The sequence below is a fragment of the Rosa chinensis genome, chromosome 1, assembly GCF_002994745.2.
Source record: "Rosa chinensis cultivar Old Blush chromosome 1, RchiOBHm-V2, whole genome shotgun sequence".
NCBI classification, from domain to species: domain Eukaryota; kingdom Viridiplantae; phylum Streptophyta; class Magnoliopsida; order Rosales; family Rosaceae; genus Rosa; species Rosa chinensis.
The window spans coordinates 27525756-27548313 of record NC_037088.1 but is presented as its reverse complement, the minus strand read 5'-3'; positions in this window follow the sequence as shown (position 1 = coordinate 27548313).

The window sequence follows — 22558 nt, the reverse complement described above, 5'->3', positions numbered from 1 at the left end:
TTTGTATATATATATATATCCCTCTTAATGAAATAATGAGATAAGACCAAGCTATTGTGGTGAGAAGAAGAATTACGAGTGAATAACTTCAAGTGGTCTTCTTTTGATCATAATCAAGAGTTCAACTTCTAGTGGGTTTCATTTGAAAAAGAAAGGACTCTAGCTAGCTTTGAGATTAACAAGGAGGAGTCAAACCCCGTTGAAAATTTAAGGTGGGTCAATTACAAATCTTGCATTTGAAAGTAAGCTTGATCTTCCAAATATTTCAAATACATTGTGGCTTATCCACCGAATGAGATTGGCTCCACCTCTTGGAAATTCAAGATAAGAATTGTGGCAGCTCATAAGTCAGCCATGTTGAAAAGAAAGAAGTCAGCAAGCTCAATCTTCACGCGGAGATATGGAGATTATTTCTGATCAAGTTTCAAATTTGAAACTTACAGTTTCAATTCACATTCAAAAATTGAGATATCCTTATCTCGAGCTGACCGGAGCTGCCTATTTAAAGACACGTTCTCTACAAGAAACAGAGAGGAGGAAGAGAGCAGAAAGACTAGAGAGCAAAACAAAAAAGAGGTGAAAGCTCTACAACATTAATGTACATACATGTGCATTTGCAAGCATAATTAGCTATAATGAGCCACGCTCATTGTACCGCCAGGGGCACCAACGCCCACCATATTAGTGACTGGCGTAAAGACAGCTAGCCGGGTTACCGCCTGAGCCCCGGATCAACCCCAAAGCACCGCCGACGCGCCGCCACGCGCCGTGTCAAGTTAGCATCAGAAGCTACTGAAACTGGGAACTGAAGCACATCAGTCCCACATCGAAAACAAGGAGAAGATCATCCTCTCCCTCACCTATAAAAGGTCCTCTCCTCTCTCCTCATTTATTACGCATTCAATACTTACCTACTGTTACTTTGTCAACATAAATACATTGACTAACTTAGGCATCGGAGAGTTGAAGACCGCCCAGCGCGGTCTCCCTCTGACGCCCATTGTATTTTACTTGACAGGTAACGGGAACCACTAACAACAGAAGTATCGATCCGCCCGCCGGATCAGCGTTAACTAAAGTCCAGTTACCGCTAGACTTTTAAGACATTAACATTGGCGCCGTCTGTGGGAAACCTTGAACAAAAGGTCATCCCATCACAATTACCATGACTAACGGTAGCGGGGGAAATGTCGAGGAGCAGGCAGACCAGTCCGCCGTTCCCCAACCCACCCACCCAGCGGTAAGCATCAACCGCGCACTATTCAGCACTCCAGTCAACCCTGGCGGTGAAACAAATCCAAGCAGCAGCCGCCCCCCAGGTCAGGACCTCACCGCCTTGTATGAGCTGGCGCTGGCGGACCTCCACAAAGCAAACAGAGAGCGCGAGCAGGAGCGCAAGGAAAAGGCTGAGGCCCAAGAGTGGGTGGCCACGCTGATGACACGTTTCGACGAGCTAAAGCGGGCGCTGGACGCAAACGCCAACCCAGCACGAAGTGAGCAGTCACACAGCACCAGACACAGCCGGCCTACCGCTGGTATAGGACCTATTGTGCAAATGCAGGTACCGCTAAACCCACCTGAGCTGGCAGGAATGGGACCACCCCCTATCCCCAACTGTTGGAGCAGGAGGCGGAGTCATCGCTGCGCACCCATCCCTCGAGGACTAGAGCAAGGACTGAGGACAATCTACCCATTCCCGGGCGAGGGTCAGTTCCGCGAAGCGCCCGAGCAGGCCCGCTAGCAACGCAACCGCCCAAATTTTGGAGAGGATACAGCAGTTAGAGCAGCGGCTAATCCTGGCGGAGGCAGGCACCCCGGCGCCAGCCCCAAACCCACTCTTCGCGTCCAGGCCAGGACCATTCACCGCTACAATTTTGCAAGCCGTCAGACCAGCGTTTGCAAAGACCCCAAAAATGTCACATTATAGCGATAGGACTGATCCCTTCGTCCACATGGACACGTTCAAGAAGGTCACCAACAACAAGGGATTTGATGACGCCACCCTGTGCCACTTGTTCAGCGAAACGCTGGATAGTGAGGCAATGAGTTGGTTTTTCGAGTGTCCGCCAGGGTCCATCGGCTCATTCCAGGCGTTATCTCATGCTTTCCTCTCTCGATTCATCTTGTTGTCCGCCGGTCATCACAACACGAGCCAGTTGTTTGGCGTCCGGCAGGGAGAGGACGAATCATTGAAGGCATTCGTCACAAGGCCTCGGCGGCTTTCAAGCAGGGACTCCTCAAGGGACCATTCCTCTATCACCTCAACTACAATCATCCAAACGCGGCGTATGATCACCTTATGAGTGAGGCGGTCATTCATGCCCAGGCAGAGTTTATCACATATGGAGAAACCCCACCGCCACCAGCAACACCAACAAAATCATCTCAACCCTCCTCCAGCCATCAGGAGACCGCCAGCAAGGCCCCACTGCACAGCCAGCTGACAAGAAGAGGGAGTGGCAACAGGGCAGTTATCAAAGCAAGAGGCAGAAAGACAACCACTACAAGGGCAACCGCCCATCCCATGGGGACAATCGCAACAAGCAGACGGAGTCCTCTCAGCGGTATGCGGTATTTACGGTCCTCACAGCCTCGTACGAGGAAATTTACAATCAGTGCAAGGATCAGATACCACCGCCACCCTCACCGAAATTCCCCAAAAAGGGCAAGCCAAGAAACACCGGCATGTGGTGCAAATACCACGAGGACAGCGGTCACAATACCAACAGTTGCAACGCTCTCAAAACGGCCATTGAGACCTTGTACCGTGACGGCAAGATGGATCAATTCAAGGTGCGCCAACCGCCACCTGTAATTGCCAGCATTGAGCCACTGGGCCGCATCAACACCATCGATGGCGGAGCTCTAATCACCAACATGTCTCACAGGGCAAGAAAGCGTTACGCACGCGCCAATCACCCAAAGGAAGTCTGTAACATCCGCTACGAGAGATCCGCCAAACTCCCAAAGTCTGGTTGGGAGCCCATCACCTTCTCAGAGGAGGAGGAGCGCGGAGCACATCTACCCCATGACGACCCATTTCTGATCGATGCCATTCTCGACAGATGGTCAGTGGGAAGAATCCTGGTGGATAGCGGATCTGCTGTCAATGTCATATTCAGCGGTTGTTACAACAACCTTAAGCGGAACAAGAAACTACTACAAGACCATGAGCCATTGCTTAGCTTCTCCGGCGATATCACTCAACCGCTAGGTTCTGACTACATGCGGTTAACCATCGGCTCCAGTCCATGTATGGCGGAGGTACATACTGAGTTTATAATTGTGGATTGTTTCAGTTCATATAACGCCATCGTAGGACGACCAGCACTCAACAAGCTCAAATGCATCATCGCCGGATACATGCTTCTCATGAAGTTCCCCACACCCAACGGCACGGGCTGCGTCAAGGGAAGTCAGCAATTGGCAAGAGAGTGCTACTCAACCACCATTGCGCGGTCAACCCGCCGCCACGAAATCCTAACGGTAGGAAATCAGGCACCGCCACCAGATATCTTCGAGGATCCTAGGGATGAGGAGAAGAAATATGTGAAGAAGGAACCGGTCAATCCAGAAACATCGTTGAAGGTCATCAGCATATCCGACGAGCACCCAGAGCTGACAGTCCGCATAGGAGCTCAGCTAGACCCAGAGGTGGCGGCAGAACTCACTCAATTCCTACGGAACAACGCCGCCGTCTTTGCATGGTCATATGCGGACATGCCAGGTATCTCTCCTGAAATCATCACACACAAGCTAACCATCAAGCCATCCTTCTATCCTATCAAGCAGAAGCGAAGGGCCTTTGACGAGGAGAAATACCGCGCCATAGGGGAGGAGGTCGCCAAGCTCCAGGGCATGGGATTCATCCGCCAGGTAGTCTATCCCTAGTGGATCTCCAACCTGGTCATGGTCAAGAAACCTAGCGGCAAGTGGCGGATGTGTGTCGACTTCAAAAATCTCAACAAGGCGTGCCCAAAGGACAGTTTCCCTCTACCACGCATTGATCAGCTGGTTGACGCAACAGCCGGGCATGAACTCCTCAGCATGATGGACGCTTTCTCCGGCTACAATCAGATCAAGATGCATCCCAGCGATCAGGAGTGTACCACCTTCACCACCGACAAAGGCCTGTACTGCTACAACGTTATGCCTTTCGGTCTGAAGAACGCCGGTGCAACTTATCAGCGGTTGATGAATGCTATGTTCGCTGAACATTTGGGCAAGATAATCGAAGTCTACGTGGACGACATGTTGGTCAAGAGTATAAAGGCCAGCGGACATGTGGCAAACCTCAAGATCATAGTTACCATCCTCCTGGCCTATGGCATGCGTCTCAACCCAGAAAAGTGCTTCTTTGGCGTCACCGCCAGCAAATTTCTGGGTTATATCGTCAGTGAACGAGGAATCGAGGCTAACCCGGACAAAGTACAGGCCATACTCGACCTGGCGGACCCTGAGTATAAGGTACATGTCCAGTGCCTCCAAGGCAAGTTAACCGCCCTTTCTCGATTCATCTCCAGGCTCACTGACAGGTGTGCCCCATTTTTCAAACTCCTCAAAACGACTCACAAGAAAGTCATCAACTGGAACCCAGAATGTCAGACGACATTTCAGGGCTTGAAGGATTACCTAGCGGCAGTCCCACTACTCTCTATCCCTGTGCAAGGAGAGACATTGTTCATATACCTAGCGGTATCGATATCAGCGGTGAGCTGCGCCATTGTCCGGCGGGAGGGACAGGACGAGCTCCCAGTTTTCTACGCCGGCAGAGGCATGAACGGGGCAGAAACAAGATATCCGCCCTTGGAGCAGCTAGCTCTCGCACTCATCGTTGCCGCCAGGCGCCTCCGCCAATATTTTCAAGCGCACACAATCCATGTGCTAACTAATCAACCGCTGAGACAGGTGATGCAGAACCCTGAACATTCAGGGCGCCTCAGCAAGTGGGCCATCGAGCTCAGTGAATTTGACATAGATTACAAGCCAAGAGCCGCCATGAAGGGCCAGGCAGTAGCGGATTTCATCGCTGAACTTACCGAGCGTCAGCCGGAACCCAGTACTCAAACAAAGTCCGCAACAGAAATGGTAGCCAGTGCAGAGGCAACTCCCCCACAGTCCGATTGGAACCTCCACGTGGACGGATCCGCCTGTGCCAAGGCCAGGGGCGCCGGAGTCATCTTAACCGGACCCGGGGGACTGAACGCAGAGTACGCGTTGAAATTCAACTTCAAAGCTTCAAACAATATGGCGGAGTACGAGGCGCTCATAGCCGGTTTACTCCTCGCCATTGACTCCGGAGCTGACAACGTCAACATATTCAGCGACTCCCAACTAGTCGTCAATCAGGTCAACGACAGCTTCCAAGCCAAGGACCAGCAGCTAGCGGCATATTTGGGGTACGTAAAGACGTTGCTAAAGAAGTTCAAATTTCACACAATCACACAAATCCCCAGGGAAAAGAACGCCAAGGCCGATTCACTGGCGAGACTGGCAACCGCCCAACCGCATCAGAGTCCAGCGGATACAAGGGTGGAGTATCTTGATTCTTGACAAGCCAAGTATCACAAAGACCCTGGCGGAAATCTTCAACGTTCAGATCAACCCCAGCTGGATGGACGAGATCATTACATATAAACGCAACGGAACGTTGCCAGAAGACAAGGTACAGGCAAGACAGCTCCAGCGAAGAGCAACCCGCTACAACATCCAGCACGGCAAGCTCTACCGCCAGGGGTTCACCCATCCTAACCTCCGCTGTCTGACCCCAGAGGAAGGAAGGGTTGTCCTAGCAGAAATCCATGGCGGGGAATGCGGAAACCACTCGGGCGCCAGATCCCTGGCCAACCGCACAATGCGACAAGGGTACTTCTGGTCCACACTTGGTGATGACGCCCGGCGGATTTCGAGGTCTTGCCACAAATGCCAACAGTTTGCAGATCTCCCACACGCACCGGCGGAACCACTGTCAGTCATCGTGGGCCCATGGATTCATTCCACGTGGGACCTTGATCTAATGGGAAAATTCCAAACTGCCAAGGGTCAGTTCAAATACATCATTGTTGCCATCGATTACAACAGCAAGTGGATAGAGGCAGAGCCACTGACGGCAATAATTACCGCCAAGGTAATGCGCTTCCTTTGGAAGAATATCTACTGCCGTTACGGTGTCCCACACACAATCATTACAGACAACGGCACACAGTTCAACAATGACGAGCTCATCTCCTTCACCACCAACTTAGGCACCAAGTTGAGGTTTGCATCTGTCGCCCACCCCCAGACCAACGGCCAGGTCGAAGCGGCAAATAAGATAATCAAAAAGTTGTTAAAAAAGAAGCTCGACAACGCCAAGGGTTTATGGGCGGAAAAGCTCCCAGAGGTTCTGTGGGCCATACGAACAACTCCAACCTCCGCCACCGGAGAAACTCCTTTTTGTATGATGTTCGGCACAGAGGCTGTCTTACCCATTGAAGTTACTCAACCTACCGCTAGAGTCGAAGGCTACTGCCCAGAGAACAACAGCGCCGGCGTCAACTTGGACAAGGACCTCCTAGAAGAGAAAAGACGCAGGGCCCACTTACACAATCTACAAAACAAACAACGGGTATCACGTTTCTACAACGCCAGAGTCAAGGCCCGAAACCTCCAGTTGGGGGACTCGGTCATGAAGGAAGTCATTCCGCCGCCGACAAAACTCCGCCCAACTTGGGAAGGCCCGTACAAAATTGTGGAAGTCGTTAGCCCAGGCACCTTCTACTTAATGGACAAGGACGGCGTCACATCGGCCCGCCCTTGGAATACTGAACACCTTCGGTATTACTACAAATAGTCAGAACGCTACCCAGGAGCATCTTGACTTAGCTAAATTTTTTGTTCAAATATTTAGCTAAGGGAAGCTACCCAACGGGTACTACCCCGCTTTTGTACACTGATCAGTCAGCTATCAATGAAACGAGGAATTATTCAAACCATTGTTACCAAGTCTAGCACTGAGGGCAACTGGCAACGCCAGCAATCGTCGGCGGACCTCGTCCACTACGAGGTGCACTTGGACCAATTTTAATTCCTTTAATGTTTCATTGATCGACAAAAGAAAAATATAACTTAAAAACACTACATGGCAAACCAAGTCAGAAATTTATGTTACGCCCCAAAATTCTTTAGAAACTGATATGCCTCAGCGGCTACAAAAAAGCGGAAAGCAAAAAAAAAAAAAAAAACTATGGAAGTCTCAGCTAGCTTCAGCGGTTGGCTTCGACCTCGGCGGCTTCAACAGGCGGCGGCGCGACCGATCGGCTCGCTTGATCGGACCCTCGAGCTGTCGGACTGGGGGTCTCTATGGTACCATCCACCCGGGTGTGTGCCTCCAGAAATCCGGCACGTGACACCTCCGACGGGGTCTGCTGGGGAGTCTGCTGGGACCCTTCCGGCGGATGTGGGCCACTTTCCCCCCTGCCCGAATGAGTACCCGCAGCTGGGGCAGGCACGACGTCTGTCTCCGGCGGGACACTCCCGGCTGCCGGCACGTCAGGCTGTGACGCCTTTGCAAAGTCAATGGCACCTTTCCGCTTCAACATTTCTATATTGGCCCGGGCCCCAGACTTCGCCGCTTCGGTCAGTGTCTTCTTAAATTCTGCCGACTGCTTGAACGCTTCGACAGCGGCGGCCGCAGCGGTACTCCCTTCAGCTCTCAGGCGGGTAACTTCACCCCCCAGCCGCTTCATTTCGGCCATCCTATCGGCAGACTCTCGCTGCACTATAATGAGTTTTTTGTCCTTAGCGGCTATCCGCTCCTGCAGCAATGCGATCTCCTGCTCCAACTGGGAGACGCGTTCATTCCTCTCCAAGTCCCGCCTGATGGCCGCATTAAGCTTGCCGCGGGCGTCCGCATAATCAGACTCCACCTTGACCAGCCCCCGCTCAACCTCCGCCAGTCTCTCCTTTGCCTCCGCCAACTCCCTCTGGAGACCTCCGATTTCTTCCCGGAGCTCTCCCTCAATCCGGGGCTGCTTCGACGCCGCCACGAACATATCATGTAACCCCGCCGATATTTGGCCAAAGGCCGAGCTGAAGGGCGATTGATCAATTGCCGTCGGGCGCGATATGCCCGCCAGACCGCCGAACCCCAGCCGCTCGCACAGGTGGAACAGGAACTCCCGCTCCCCTTCTGTCATAAATGGCGCATACTCGGCGAACGAGTCTAGCTCACCGACGGCGGGCGCCTCTCCCTCCACCACCGCAGTCTTTGAGGGAGCCTGTCGGGCCTTCTTCTGACGACGGGACCCGATCACCACCTCGTCTCCCTCTTCCTCGTCAGGAGACTCAGCCGTCTGGCGCTTTCTCTCCAGCGCCCTCTGACTCCCAGCGACGGCCCTCATCACCCTCACTGGCGGCTCCTCCCTTGTCACAATGACATCTTCCGTCGGTTGCACAACCTTTTGAGGACCCCGCCTGTGAGCAGGCATCCGCTCCATCTCTGGCCCGGCCGCAACACTTCCCCTCTGATCCACGCCGACCGTCTGAGTCCCCGCCTGCACCGTAGGCAGACCATCCTCACCAAGGTGAGACTGGTGCGGCATCGGCATCACCACCGGAACATCGGACTGGCTCAGCGCCAATGTCTCCGGGTTCACCACGGTCTGCTGGGCCGCCAGCCCCTCGGCATACATGGCCTCCAAAAAATTGTCTATCTCCGCCCGATCCATCGCCTTCTCAAATGCGTCGCGACTCGATTTGTTGCCCGGCGGAGTTTCTAAAAAAAAAAAAAAAAAAGCGACAGCCATCAGTCAAACAATTCAAAAGTATAGTACGATATGACAGGGTAGACTCCTCACCAATGGAGCGTGTTAGTCGCAGGTCAACCAACAATTCCCAACCAGTCAGCAGGCGGAAATCAAGCAAGTTTCGGTTCCACCAGCAACCCCTGATCCTCGCCACGCGACACTCTTCTTCACGCGTCAGCGTGTACCGAAGCCCGCTACCAAAAAAAAAAAAAAAAAAAAAAAAACCCGTCGTTAGTAGGAATACAGGTGCAAGTGCGTCAACACGCCAAATACTTTCAGCGGAAACCGGACACCAACCTCGAATAGGTTGGAACTCAGACTTGATCCTAAACGTCGGCCCTTCCTCATTCGATCTGGCGTGGTACTCCCAACCGTCTGTAGCGACGCAGAAGGTTTGCCGCCAGTAGGACATTGAGTCCCTTAGATTCTCAATTAGCTTGGGCGCTCCCTGCCGGCGACTCAAGTTCACTTGCCCTCTGCAGCTTCGGCGCTTCACATACACTAACTCGTAGAAGTAAAGCACTTCCGCCACAGTCGGCCCCTCGCAACCGGATAACCGCCAAAGGGAGTTCAGGGCCAACATTAACCGCCACATATTGGGGCAAATCTGACCAAACGCAAGGCCAAATTCGCACACCAATATCTGGAGGTTGGGCACCAGCGGGAATGTCAGTCCTTGACGGAATATCGCCTCGTGAACGGCAGCAAATCCCGCTGGGAGAATCGAGGCCTTTTCATCCGCTGTCGGTGGGCGCAGCTTCACCGACCCCGGCAACCGAAACGTCTGTTTCATCCGGTTAACGGCAGCGGCGGTCATCCGCCCACCTGCCTCGTCGACGGCGGTGCCATCTGAGAGAAACCACGCTGATTCAGCATTCTGCCCCGCTACTTCCTCTTCGCCAGCAGAGCCGCTAGCAGCACTATTGCTTGACAAGCGCTCGTCGCGCCTAGTTTTGGCGGCAGCGGCCTCACCTGCCCTAGAGCTCTCTGGACGCGAACCACGGCCCATAGCTACGTCCCAGAGGATGGTCTGAAGAGGCTCAACTTCTAGCGGTTCTGGCAGTGAGGTTCCTGCATCGGCAGACGGACGCAACGAATCAATAAAAATCCTATCTGCCGCGCTGAACGACACGTCAGACCCGGAATCCTCACTGCTCGAAATCGCTATAACGTTAGCCATCCCAAACCCTAAAACCCACATCAGTTAGCACAAATACAGATCTAACCTACTCTCGCATCAGATATGGCCAGGGGTATCAACAACAAAACCCAGAAAACTCCAAAGTACAAAACAGACGCACTCAACCCAGATTCGGCTATCTATTCCTTAACCACCAACGCTTAGCCAACCATAATCCAACCCCCCAAAAGAAATCCCATTCACACCTCAAAACACACCCAGCAAAACCAGCAGTCATCTCAGAAAGGCAAAAACAGCAAAACCCAGAAATAAACAGACCCAATAAAACAAAAACAAAAGGGGAAATCCAGGTACCAACCTCAATGGCGCAATCTTCTGCACGGTCGTGCACGGTGACGGTCGACGTCTCTCTGGAAACGGTATACCCACGCTCCGGCAAGCTCTCTCTTCGGTCTCGGACAAACAGAACTCGAAGACGTCGACTAGGTTTTCAAATTTTCGTAAAGTGGCAAATCTCCCAAGGTTCCCCCCCCCCCCCCCCACCCTTTTTATCTCGGCATCAACGCATCCTAAGCCGTCCGCTCCATAACGGCATCACGTACCAGCCGTACACGTGTCATCAGTCTCCACTCACTCTCCGGAGTACCCGAGGCGTTACCTCGGTTATGAAACCCACAATTAATATCATTAAAAGCTAGAAGATGGACAGGCTTATGAGGCAAGCCTACGCACGCTAACCCGCTATAGGTTCGACACGTGTTAAACAGTTGGGATGACTTCGTAAGGAACCGCCTGAAGTCTCCACTGAGCGAAACCCCGCTAGCGGAACTTCTCCCTCGTCATTTCTCGAGACCAGGTCTCCGCTGAGCGAAACTCCGCCAGCAGATCTTCACTTGTCATCCAAGTGACGGAGTCTCCGCTGAGCGAAACCCCGCCAGCGGATCTTCACTTGTCATCCGCCAAGTGACGGACTCTCCGCTGAGCGAAACCCCGCCAGCGGACCTTCACTTGTCATCCGCCAAGTGACGGACTCTCCGCTGAGCGAAACCCCTCCAGCGGATCTTCACTTGTCATCCGCCAAGTGACGGAGTCTCCGCTGAGCGAAACCCCGCCAGCGGATCTTCACTTGTCATCCGCCAAGTGACGGAGTCTCCGCTGAGCGAAACCCCGCCAGCGGATCTTCACTTGTCATCCGCCAAGTGACGGAGTCTCCGCTGAGCGAAACCCCGCCAGCGGATCTTCACTTGTCATCCGCCAAGTAACGGAGTCTCCGCTGAGCGAAACCCCGCCAGCGGATCTTCACTTGTCACCATCTAAGTCTCCAACGGAACTTCTCGTCATTCCGTGAACGGGGCGCCCTCTGCTACACGGCACACCGCTAGCGAACCCCCTTTCTCATCTGACAAACTGCGTACTTTATTCAGCGCAGTACCGCTCAATAAAATACCACCAAGCACGTCTACTTGACGCTGCTTCCTGCTACATCTAGCGGGGGGACTTCCGCCAGCGGTGGATCCCGAGGCCACGCCTCTCTGACAACGCCGCCACGCGGAGTTACGGTCAGAATGTCCCTACGGGACACGGGGACTAGTCAACAGTCTACGACAGCCCTGATCAGGTACGTTGACCCCCGTCACTTGGGTGCTAAGATTGGGCTCGCAACCCAACACCCTCTGCTCCGTGCAGCGCTGCTCCGTGCAGCTCCCCCTCAACAAACAATAATAGCGACCATCCGGAGGTCCATCTTAGCCGGGGAGTGGGGGACTCCCTGGGGGGCCTAGCAGGGGCCCACCCGAAAGGGCACAAAGCGTTTGCTCAGTAAATCCATGGTTGACGACGCACTGACGCTAATTATGCTTCTGCAAAGTCTAGAGGGAGAAACGCTTCAAACCGCCGATCAACTCCCCAACCAAGATTGCCCTCCTTGACTGGGGATTTGGGGGACTTGTACATACATGTGCATTTGCAAGCATAATTAGCTATAATGAGCCACGCTCATTGTACCGCCAGGGGCACCAACGCCCACCATATTAGTGACTGGCGTAAAGACAGCTAGCCGGGTTACCGCCTGAGCCCCGGATCAACCCCAAAGCACCGCCGACGCGCCGCCACGTGCCGTGTCAAGTTAGCATCAGAAGCTACTGAAACTGGGAACTGAAGCACATCAGTCCCACATCGAAAACAAGGAGAAGATCATCCTCTCCCTCACCTATAAAAGGTCCTCTCCTCTCTCCTCATTTATTACGCATTCAATACTTACCTACTGTTACTTTGTCAACATAAATACATTGACTAACTTAGGCATCGGAGAGTTGAAGACCGCCCAGCGCGGTCTCCCTCTGACGCCCATTGTATTTTACTTGACAGGTAACGGGAACCACTAACAACAGAAGTATCGATCCGCCCGCCGGATCAGCGTTAACTAAAGTCCAGTTACCGCTAGACTTTTAAGACATTAACAATTAAAGAGTAAAAGCCAACAACACGGAGGAACACAAAACATGAGAGAAGAAAGGAGAGAGTTCAAACAATAACGTTGAAGCTCTACAGCATTCCATCAGCTTTCCAAGATAAGCCAGACAGGGAACCATGTTGTAATAGAAGAAGCTTCATAAATCACATATATATAATTATAGTTATCACCTGAAGTTACTGAGCTTTCTCTTTCATGTGCAGCCATTGGTAAATGTCATCTTTAACGTCGCCACAATGATGTAGAACGCCTTGCAGAAGAATTCGAAGAGCAGCTTGGGAAACGCATTGATAAACAACGTCGTAAGCAAGCATAAGTTTCCTATAATTCTTAGGTTTATTTTCCTTATCTTCATAGCCTTATACATTTACTATTTCAATAAGGACTTCCAGTCCAGCAAGTTTGTTATTTCCTAGTTCTAAAATAAATAGGATTATGAGTTAGAGCCTATATAAGGCACCCTCTACGTTGTATTAGGCATTCAACAATTCAATAACAATTCAGTTTCTCAGGAATTTATCTCTCTTATTGTTCCATATTCGGTTTGACGCTTGTCTACCATTTTCATCTATCATCCTTTTAGCTTTCACTGCGTTAGTTGGTATCAGAGCATGGTTTCGCCTGTATTGATGGCAAACGACGAAGCGAGAGTTAATATATGAAACAAGATATTGGGAATTTTCATCAAGACACCAGCAGGAATTTGGCAAATCTAACAAATCTTGTGGATCAATTGGCGAATAACGTTCAGTAGCTTACAGTGGCAATGCGAGCCGGAGGAGTTGCCCGAGGCCAACACCGTCAACAAGAACGAAACTACGATTCTGAGGAAGAAGACGAAAGGGGCCCACCAAACAATCAACAACAAAACCACCAAGAAGAAAATTATAGAATGAAAGCTGACATATCTTTCTTCTATGGAAACTTACAGATAGAAGATTTTATTGATTGGCTTTCTGAAGTGGATAGGTTCTTCAGTTTAATGGATGTTCCAGAAAACAAGCAAGTGAAGACAGTTGCTTGGAAGCTAAAAAGCACCGCTGCTTGTTGGTGGGATGATTTGCAGGAGTCACGAATTCGACAAGGAAAAGAGCCTGTCAGAACATGGCGGAAGATGAAAACCCTTCTCAGAGGACGTTTCTTACCTCGAGATTATGAGCAGACTTTATTTGAGAAGTACTACGATTGCGCTCAGCAAAATCGATCTGTATTTGACTATAACCATGAGTTTATGCGACTTAGCGAGCGTAACAGATTGGAAGAAAGGGAAACTCAAAAAGTTGCAAGGTATCTACATGGTTTGAAGCCGGAAATCCGAGACAAGATAGGGTTGCAAGTGATATGGACTCTAGCAGAAGCCATGAACCTAGCATTAAAAGCGGAAACCTTACTAGCAAAAACTAAATTCAATCAACAGACTACCATGGGCTATCGTAAAAATTGGGCTGAGTCATCTACTTCAAAAGGGTTGCAAATTAAAGAACCTTCAAAAGAGTAGTACATTAGAATAGAAACAAGTGGTGGAGACCGAGGAAAGGCTACTGTTCCGTTTCGAAAACAAGGGCAACCAGGTGGTTTAGGAGATTATGCCAAACCAAGGGGTGAAAAGTGTAATCGATGCGGTATTCCTGGTCATACTTCTGATAAATGTACTCAACGAAAATGATTGCATTATGTGGAGGAATATGAAGATGATGAAGAGCAGAATGAAGTGCAACTACTGAAATCGAAGACCAAGATTTTGATGATATCCCACCGTTTCTAGTTTGCCAACGACTTTTGTTAACAAAGCAAGGATTGGAAACTCAAAGGCATAACATATTTCGCTCTGAGTGTATCATTGGAGGCATGGCATGCATTCTAATCATTGACACTGGCAGTTGCGAAAACTTTGTGTCCAAGAAAGTGGTTGACTGTTTTAAGCTTCCAACAACAAAGCATCCGACTCCTTATTCCATGGGTTGGATTAAAAAAGGGCCTGCAGAGCCTGTGACAGAAACTTGCAGAGTTCCTATAATTATAGGACCATACAAGGACAATGTCATATGTGATGTTATAGACATGGATGCCTCACATATTTTACTTTGAAGACCATGGCAGTATGATGTAAGAGTTGGATTTGATGGCTACAAAATTATCTACAGTTTTGTTTGGGATAAAAACAAAATTGTCTTGAAGCCTACTAGCCCACGTGAGAATAAATATGTTGAGAAATTGGAGGCAACAAACTTTCTCACTCTATCAAGGTCAGAACGTGAACTAGAAGTTGAAATTAGGGAAGCACTAGCTTGTTGTCCTATTGTGATGAAAGGTATCTTAACCACTGAACAAGAATTAAAGGAGACACAAATTCCAGAAAAGGTTCAGCCTATAATTTGTGCTTTCCAAAAGTTGGTGTCAGAAGACTTGCCAGATGAACTACCACCTATGAGAAACATTCAACATCGAATTGATTTAATTCCTGGAGCTAGCTTGCCCAATCTTCCAAAGCATGAGTCCGAAAGAGAATGAAATCTTGAGGGAGAAAATTGAAGACTTACTACGAAAAGGGTTTATTCGCGAAAGCATAAGTCCTTGTGCAGTGCCAGTATTGTTGGTACCAAAGAAAGATGGCAGCTGGCGTATGTGTGTTGATAGTCGAGCCATTAATAAAATCACCATCAGGTACAGATTTCCAATTCCGCGCTTAGAAGACATGCTTGATGTTCTGGGGGGGGGGGGGGGGGGGTCTAAGTTTTTCTCTAAAATTGATTTGCGGAGTGGATACCACCAAATTCGAATTAGACCCGGAGATGAATGGAAGACAGCTTTCAAGAGCAAGGATGGTCTGTATGAGTGGATGGTGATGCCGTTTGGGCTTTCCAATGCCCCAAGTACTTTTATGCATCTTATGAATCAAGTGTTACGCCCATTTATTGGTACGTTCGTGGTCGTCTACTTTGATGATATTCTCATATATAGTAGGTCCGAGGAAGAACACCTAGATCATCTAAGACAAGTCTTTGAAGTTTTACAAGAGAATCAATTATACATCAATTTGAAGAAGTGTACCTTCCTCACCGACAAGTTATTATTCTTGGGTTATGTTGTCAACTCCGAAGGAATACATGTTGATGAAGATAAAGTCAAAGCAATCAGGGAATGGCCTACTCCAAAAACTGTTAGTGATGTGCGAAGCTTTCATGGATTAGCAACTTTTTATCGACGATTTGTTCCAAATTTCAGTACCATTACGGCACCTCTTACCGAGTGTTTAAAGAAAGGAAAATTTCAATGGGGAGAAGAGCAAGTGAAAAGTTTTGCCTTGATCAAGCAAAAATTGTGCACTGCTCTAGTATTGGCCTTACCAAATTTTGATAAAGTTTTTGAGGTAGAGTGTGATGCTTGTGGAATAGGAGTTGGTGCTGTCTTATCTCAAGAACGGAAGCTGGTAGCATATTTCAGTGAAAAGCTCAGCGAAGCTCGACAAAAGTGGAGTACCTATGATCAAGAATTCTATGCCGTGGTTCGAGCATTGAAGCAATGGGAGCATTACTTAGTGCAACGAGAATTTGTTCTCTACACCGATCATCAAGCTTTGAAGTACATTAATAGCCAAAAGAGTGTGAGTAAGATGCATGTTCGTTGGGCTACTTTTCTACAAAAATTTCCTTTCGTGATTAAGCACAAATCCGGGACCCTAAATCATGTGGCCGATGCATTAAGTCGAAGAAGCCAATTATTGGTTACTTTGTCTCACGAAGTTATAGGGTTTGAATTTTTGAAGGAGTTATATGAGGAGGATGATGATTTCAAAGAAATTTGGGGCAAGTGCATGAAACAAGAGCCATGCAGTGACTTTTTTGTGAATGAAGGATATCTTTTTAGAGGCAATACATTATGTATACCACAATCATCATTAAGAGAGATGTTAGTACGTGATATGCATGGGGGAGGGCTAAGTGGTCATCTTGGAAGAGACAAGACAATTGCAAGCTTGGAAGAAAGATATTACTGGCCCCAATTAAAGAAAGATGTTGGCAACATTATTCGAAAGTGCTATATTTGTCAAGCCTCAAAAGGGCAAACGCAAAACACTGGTCTTTATATGCCTCTACCGGTTCCTAACGGCATTTGGGAAGATCTTAGCATGGACTTCATTCTTGGGTTACCTCGAACACAACGTGGGGTCGACTCCGTCTTCGTGGTGGTTGATAGGTTTTCTAAAATGGCACACTTCATTCCTTGCAGAAAGACCTCCAACTCTTCTCACATTGCCAAGTTGTTTTTTCGAGAAGTTGTTCGTTTGCATGGAGTACCTCATAGTATCACCTCCGATCGAGATACTAAGTTTCTGAGTCATTTTTGGATTACCTTGTGGAAGATGTTTGGAACTTCTCTTAACCGTAGTAGCACTGCTCACCCACAAACCGATGGCCAAACCGAGGTTACGAATAGAACATTAGGAAATATGATTCAGAGTACTTGTGGAGATAACCGAAGCAATGGGACTATGTCTTGCCACAAGTTGAGTTTGCCTACTGTTTCCGTACATCGATCCGTTGGAAGGACTCTATTTTCTGTGGTATATGTCTCTCCGCCAAAGCATGTTGTAGACTTAACAAATATTCCAAAAGACAAAGGCTTTAGTGTGGCTGCAGAATCTATGGCTAAAGAAGTGCATGGAGTTCATGAAGAGGTCAAGAAGAAGCTAGAATCAAGCAATGCAAAATATAAGGCCCATGCAGATTCTGATAGACGAGAGAAAGTATTCAAAGAAGGAGATTATGTTATGATCTACTTGCGCAAAGAAAGGTTTCCCATTGGCACTTATAACAAGCTTCAACCCCGCAAGTATGGTCCATACAAAGTGCTACAAAAGATAAATGATAATGCCTATGTCATTGACTTGCCCGAATCCATGGGAATTTCAAAGACTTTCAATGTGAGTGATATGCATGAGTTTCGGGCCAATGACCACGCTTCTTATCCTGATGTAAACTCGAGGACGAGTTCTTTTCAAGTGGGGGAGACTGATGTAGAACACCTTGCAGAAGAATTCGAAGAGCAGCTTGAGAAACGCATTGATGAACAACGTCGTAAGCAAGCATAAGTTTCCTATAATTCTTAGGTTTATTTTCCTTATCTTCATAGCCTTAGCATACATTTACTATTTCAATAAGGACTTCCAGTCTAGCAAGTTTGTTATTTCCTAGTTCTAAAATAAATAGGATTATGAGTTAGAGCCTATATAAGGCACCCTCTACGTTGTATTAGGCATTCAACAATTCAATAACAATTCAGTTTCTCAGGAATTGATCTCTCTTATTGTTCCATATTCAGTTCGACGCTTGTCTACCGTTTTCATCTATCATCCTTTTAGCTTTCACTGCGTTACACAAATACAATAATCCATGAAGCATGGCCAAAATCTCTATGGAGTGTTTGTTGTTGAGCTCACACGCTCTCATAATCTCCTGCTGGTGACCAACGCAATTACCACATTAGCGATAACGGAGTCGTCAAGCTGCTGCCCACAATAGTCGTGATGCGTCCTGCGTATGATGGTGCTCTCCTGGCGAATAAATGCAGCATCTTTTTTACTTGTCTCATCATGGAGCTGTGGAGATCCCCGAGCGGTCGCAATCTCGTTTACGGTACATTATGTATCAACGAGTGTGTGACCAATCCGGTGAAATTTTTTAAGCCTTGTTTGCAGTACTCTAGAGTATCAACAAGTGCCTTGCAATAGCAAATAAAGGGTCGACATAGCTCTAAACAGTGTGGAAATAAGGCTAGCTCCAATGCCTTTCTACTTCCACAAGAACTCTCATATGTTCTGAAAACCAACAACAATCAGCGTCGAAAGCCTTCTACCACTGTAACAAAACAAATGGCCTTGCATCATTTGCAAAACAAACAACACGAAAGCATATGTCTCTCCCTCAAAAAGCACATGAAGCCTGCTAGTAGCATGATCATCACAGAAAGCCAAGCATACACAGTGATCAACAAAGCCGAGGCAAGCTGAAAGAATGTAGCGGTGAGTTGTCATCAAATGAATGTTTGACTCGGCTCACCTTCAATCACTACATGGCAGCCACGAAAATGGGTACCTGCACAAAATGAAAGATACATTGTCATCATCAAACCCAAATAGTTGCAGAGGTGCTTAAGCGGTGGAGGCAGCAAATATCAATGCTAACAACCTGCCGCAAATGGAGTAGCCCAGTTGGCACAGAGGATGGAACAAGCTCGATCAATCCCAAAAGTTATGTCAAAGCTTCAATAGTCGTGACTGCCTCTTGTGGAAAGATAGTTTGTATGATGTCTGCAAGTCAACATTATAGTCAAAAGCAAAAAAGGAAAAAATAAAGCCTTCGCTATTGGTTTCATATTGTTGGCTTAATTATATTCAAACCTGCACATAAGGACAGAAGCAACAAAACATATATCATTGAAAGTGTGATTGTCAAAGTGTGCCTTGCTACATGGTTCTTTCTCAATCAAAAGGAAGCCATGCAAAATCAATATTCAAGGCTTAGTACAACATTAATGCTCAATATGTGGCTTGAATTTATGTCTGCATAACTGAACAACGTAATAATTAATCTTGGTTGATAAAACCTTTGGGGCAAAGAGACAAAGATCAATGGAAAGAAAGGAGACTAACAATAAAATTCCTTGGCTTTTCTACTCTTTGGTGGTGACACAGACAAGTATAACCAAGCTAATCAATTGGTCTTGACAAAATAAATCTCAAGACATACATGACAGCAAGAACTCAACCTGATGATCACGCCAAAGCTACTCCCTAGAAAAAGCTTATCAATTCTTTCAAAATGTTCAGAGGATGTTATCAGATGGCATCGGGGACTGAGGCAGAGATATAAGCCAAAAAAAATTGATGATGTCCAAATTAGCTACACATTCCTTTTTGGAGTTTCGGGCTTCATCATATTACTTGCAGCCAACTTCAAAGCATAAAATAGAACAATGCAAGGCCTATTCTCAAGTCTCAAGGCCCAATTGCAAAGCACGGCAACCTTGCCTATGAGTTTATAAGAGTTTGGGTCACTCCATCTATTGCCAATTAGTTTTGGATGTGAACTCCTGATTACTTTATCATGGTATCAGAGCATATTATCCCACGTGTGCATGTCTCATGGCCACACGAGCTCCACTTCACCCAAAGTTGTCCACATGTATGGCTTGAAAATTCACCACACGTGCGGGAGCGTGTTGAGGGTATATACATCCCATATGGGAAAAATGAGACCTTGCTAGTGGGTTTATAAGGGTTTGGGTCACTCCATCCATTGCCAATTGGTTTTGCATGTGAACCCCAGATTACTTTATCATGGTATCAGAGCGGGTTATCCCACGTGTGCATGTTTCACGGCCACAAGTCACCCAAAGTTGTCCACAAGTATGGCTTGAAAATTTTCCACACGTGCGGGGGCGTGTTGAGAATATATAGATCCCACATGGGAAAAATGGGATTTTGTTAGTGAGTATATAAGGGTTTGGACCACTCCATCCCTTGCCAAATAGTTTTAGATGTTAACCCCAGATTACTTTATCATGGTATCAGAGCGGGTTATCCCACATGTGCACGACTCATGGCTACAGGGGCTCCACGTCACCCAAAGTTGTCCAAGTATATGGCTTGAAAATTCGCCACACGTGCGGGGACATATTGAGAATATATAAATCCCACACGGGAAAAATGGGACCTTGTTAGTGAGTTTATAAGGGTTTAGGCCACTTCATCCATTGCCAATTGATTTTGGATGTGAACCCCAAATTACTTTATCATGCGGGTGCCCAAATCAAATCAATGGACACTCTACCAAATTGAGTGTCCACCTAAAGAAAAAAGTTTATTTGACGGATTCAAATTATGTATACATCTGTCTAACCCAAAGTCAGTACAAAACCGAAAATTTAAATCTTGAACTATGAGTGACTTGATCCCTCTCTAAGGGTATGTAGGCAACCCATTCAAATATCCGAGTGCAGCCGCAAAAACAAACAGACACACATCCCTCATTTAGCTTCTTCATAAATGGAATAAGAGGGTAAATCTTGAACTACGAGTGACTTGATCCCTCTCCAAGGGTACATAGGCAACCCATTCAAATATCCGAGTGCAGCCGCAAAAACAAACAGACACACATCCCTCATTTGGCTTCTTCATAAATGGAAATGGAATAAGAGGGTGTTTCCTGTAATAAGGGATTGTAATTAAGAGACACATTCGGTCTTGAATGGGTCTAATTTTTTTTCTTTTCTTTTTTCTCTTTTTTAAAAGATGATCAAAGGGTTTCACTCATGCCCCCATGGTGACTCGAATCCATGACTTCGTACATAGGTAGTGGGTGCTCTAACCACTAAGCTAACACCACTTCGTCTTGAATAGGTCGAATCTAAAATAATAAAAACTCTATTTACTAAATGAATACGAGTGAAATTATATTGAATGACATTTTCGCTCGTTGTGTGCAATTTTTACTCAACAAACATTAATAAATTTTTCTGCAAATGAAGCCAAAACGTGTTTCTCAGTAAAAACACGTCAATTTTCAAAATGCATAGTTTTGTTCTTCTTTTTAATAGATCTTACAAGCTTGTAGCTACAACTCTCTCTCTCTCTCTCTCTCTCTCTCTCTCTCTCTCTCTCTCTCTGTGAAATCCCTTCTACTCTCCCAATCTCCTCATTCACTTCGATGCAATTAAAAGTTGATAGATTGATGGATGATTGTAAGTCATATTTGACGTCTTTTCACTCTTTTCAGATTAGACACATCTTCTGTGATCGAAGCAAATGGTGCTGCAAATAGATTGACGCACCTTGCTAGTTTTAATTATCTTTCTGATGTTTGGTTAGATGAGTCTCCTATTATTATTCGGGATGTACTCTACGAGGACTTTTGTACTGATGCTCGAGGTCAAGGTGTTATGTCCCCCTCGACGCATTCTAATTATTCTAATATAATAAATTAGGCGTGGGGATGAGCCTCCCAACTTGGCTGAGTTACAAACCCCTTTCTCAAAAAAAAAAAAAAACGTTGATATATAGAATGAGATATAGTTCAGAGATATCCAAATCTCTCGAATTTGACATATAGAAAGCTAGGATCAGAAATCAGAGCATTGAAAAATGTCGGTACAGATGATGATGGTTAGCGAGGCAGAAGTTCCTTTTATGTACCACCGTCCTCTAGTCCCTTTTGCAGCGAATTTCGTCTTTACAACCCTATGGTCCCTCGTATTTAATTTCAGAGGCCTACTCTAACTCCTAATTCTGATCATGTTAAGGTTCGACAGGTTTGCCGCTACAATCTGAAAAAAAAAAATAGCCTATTTCATACTATGTTGAGGAGATGGTATTGTTTCGCTTCCGTTATACAGAATTTGCCGGCACAATTTTTCCATCCATAATTGAAAGGAAGCTTCTTTCACAAGCTCTCCTTGATGATATTTACCAAATGATGAAGGAAAATGTTAACAAAATGCACATTATCCAACTGGGTCTCACTGTCAGACCCAAATGAATATATACCTGCCCATTCGTAACCGTGCTCATCAGTGGCGGACTGGTGCAAGATAAAAAATTCCTTACAAGTCTTGAAACTTTGTGTAAGATTGCATATCATCAATATAAATCTCAAGCTGAGACTCTGTAACAACTTTGATGTCTTGATAAAATTGAGCAAGAAGCATCAAACATTGCTTGTTGAAAGCAGCAAAAGAATGATGTGGACTTCATGTCAAACAAAGGAGTAGCTCAGTATTAGCCTCATTGAAACAATTGCTTAGCTCCTGAAGTTGGAGAATTATCACATCACAAAAAAAAAAAGCGATAATAGGGCAGATTTGTGATTTCGATCTGGACTTCTGCGTTTTTATTTCCATTGACCTAGATGCTAATCACTCATGTTGGGAGCCATAATATTTTCTTTGCCACAAAAAAACAATAACTTGCTATAAGATGAGCAACTACTCGCACCTTGTGGAATTCAACCACCAAAGCTCTTACCTCCTCCACAAGAACTCCCTCCACTGCAAAGCCAGCCAATTTGGTTTCTAGTGTCGATACAATCATACAAGCATAACGAGTAGAATCCTTCCATCGATCTTTAATTAGTTCCAGACTCACCTTAGATTCTTAAAAGC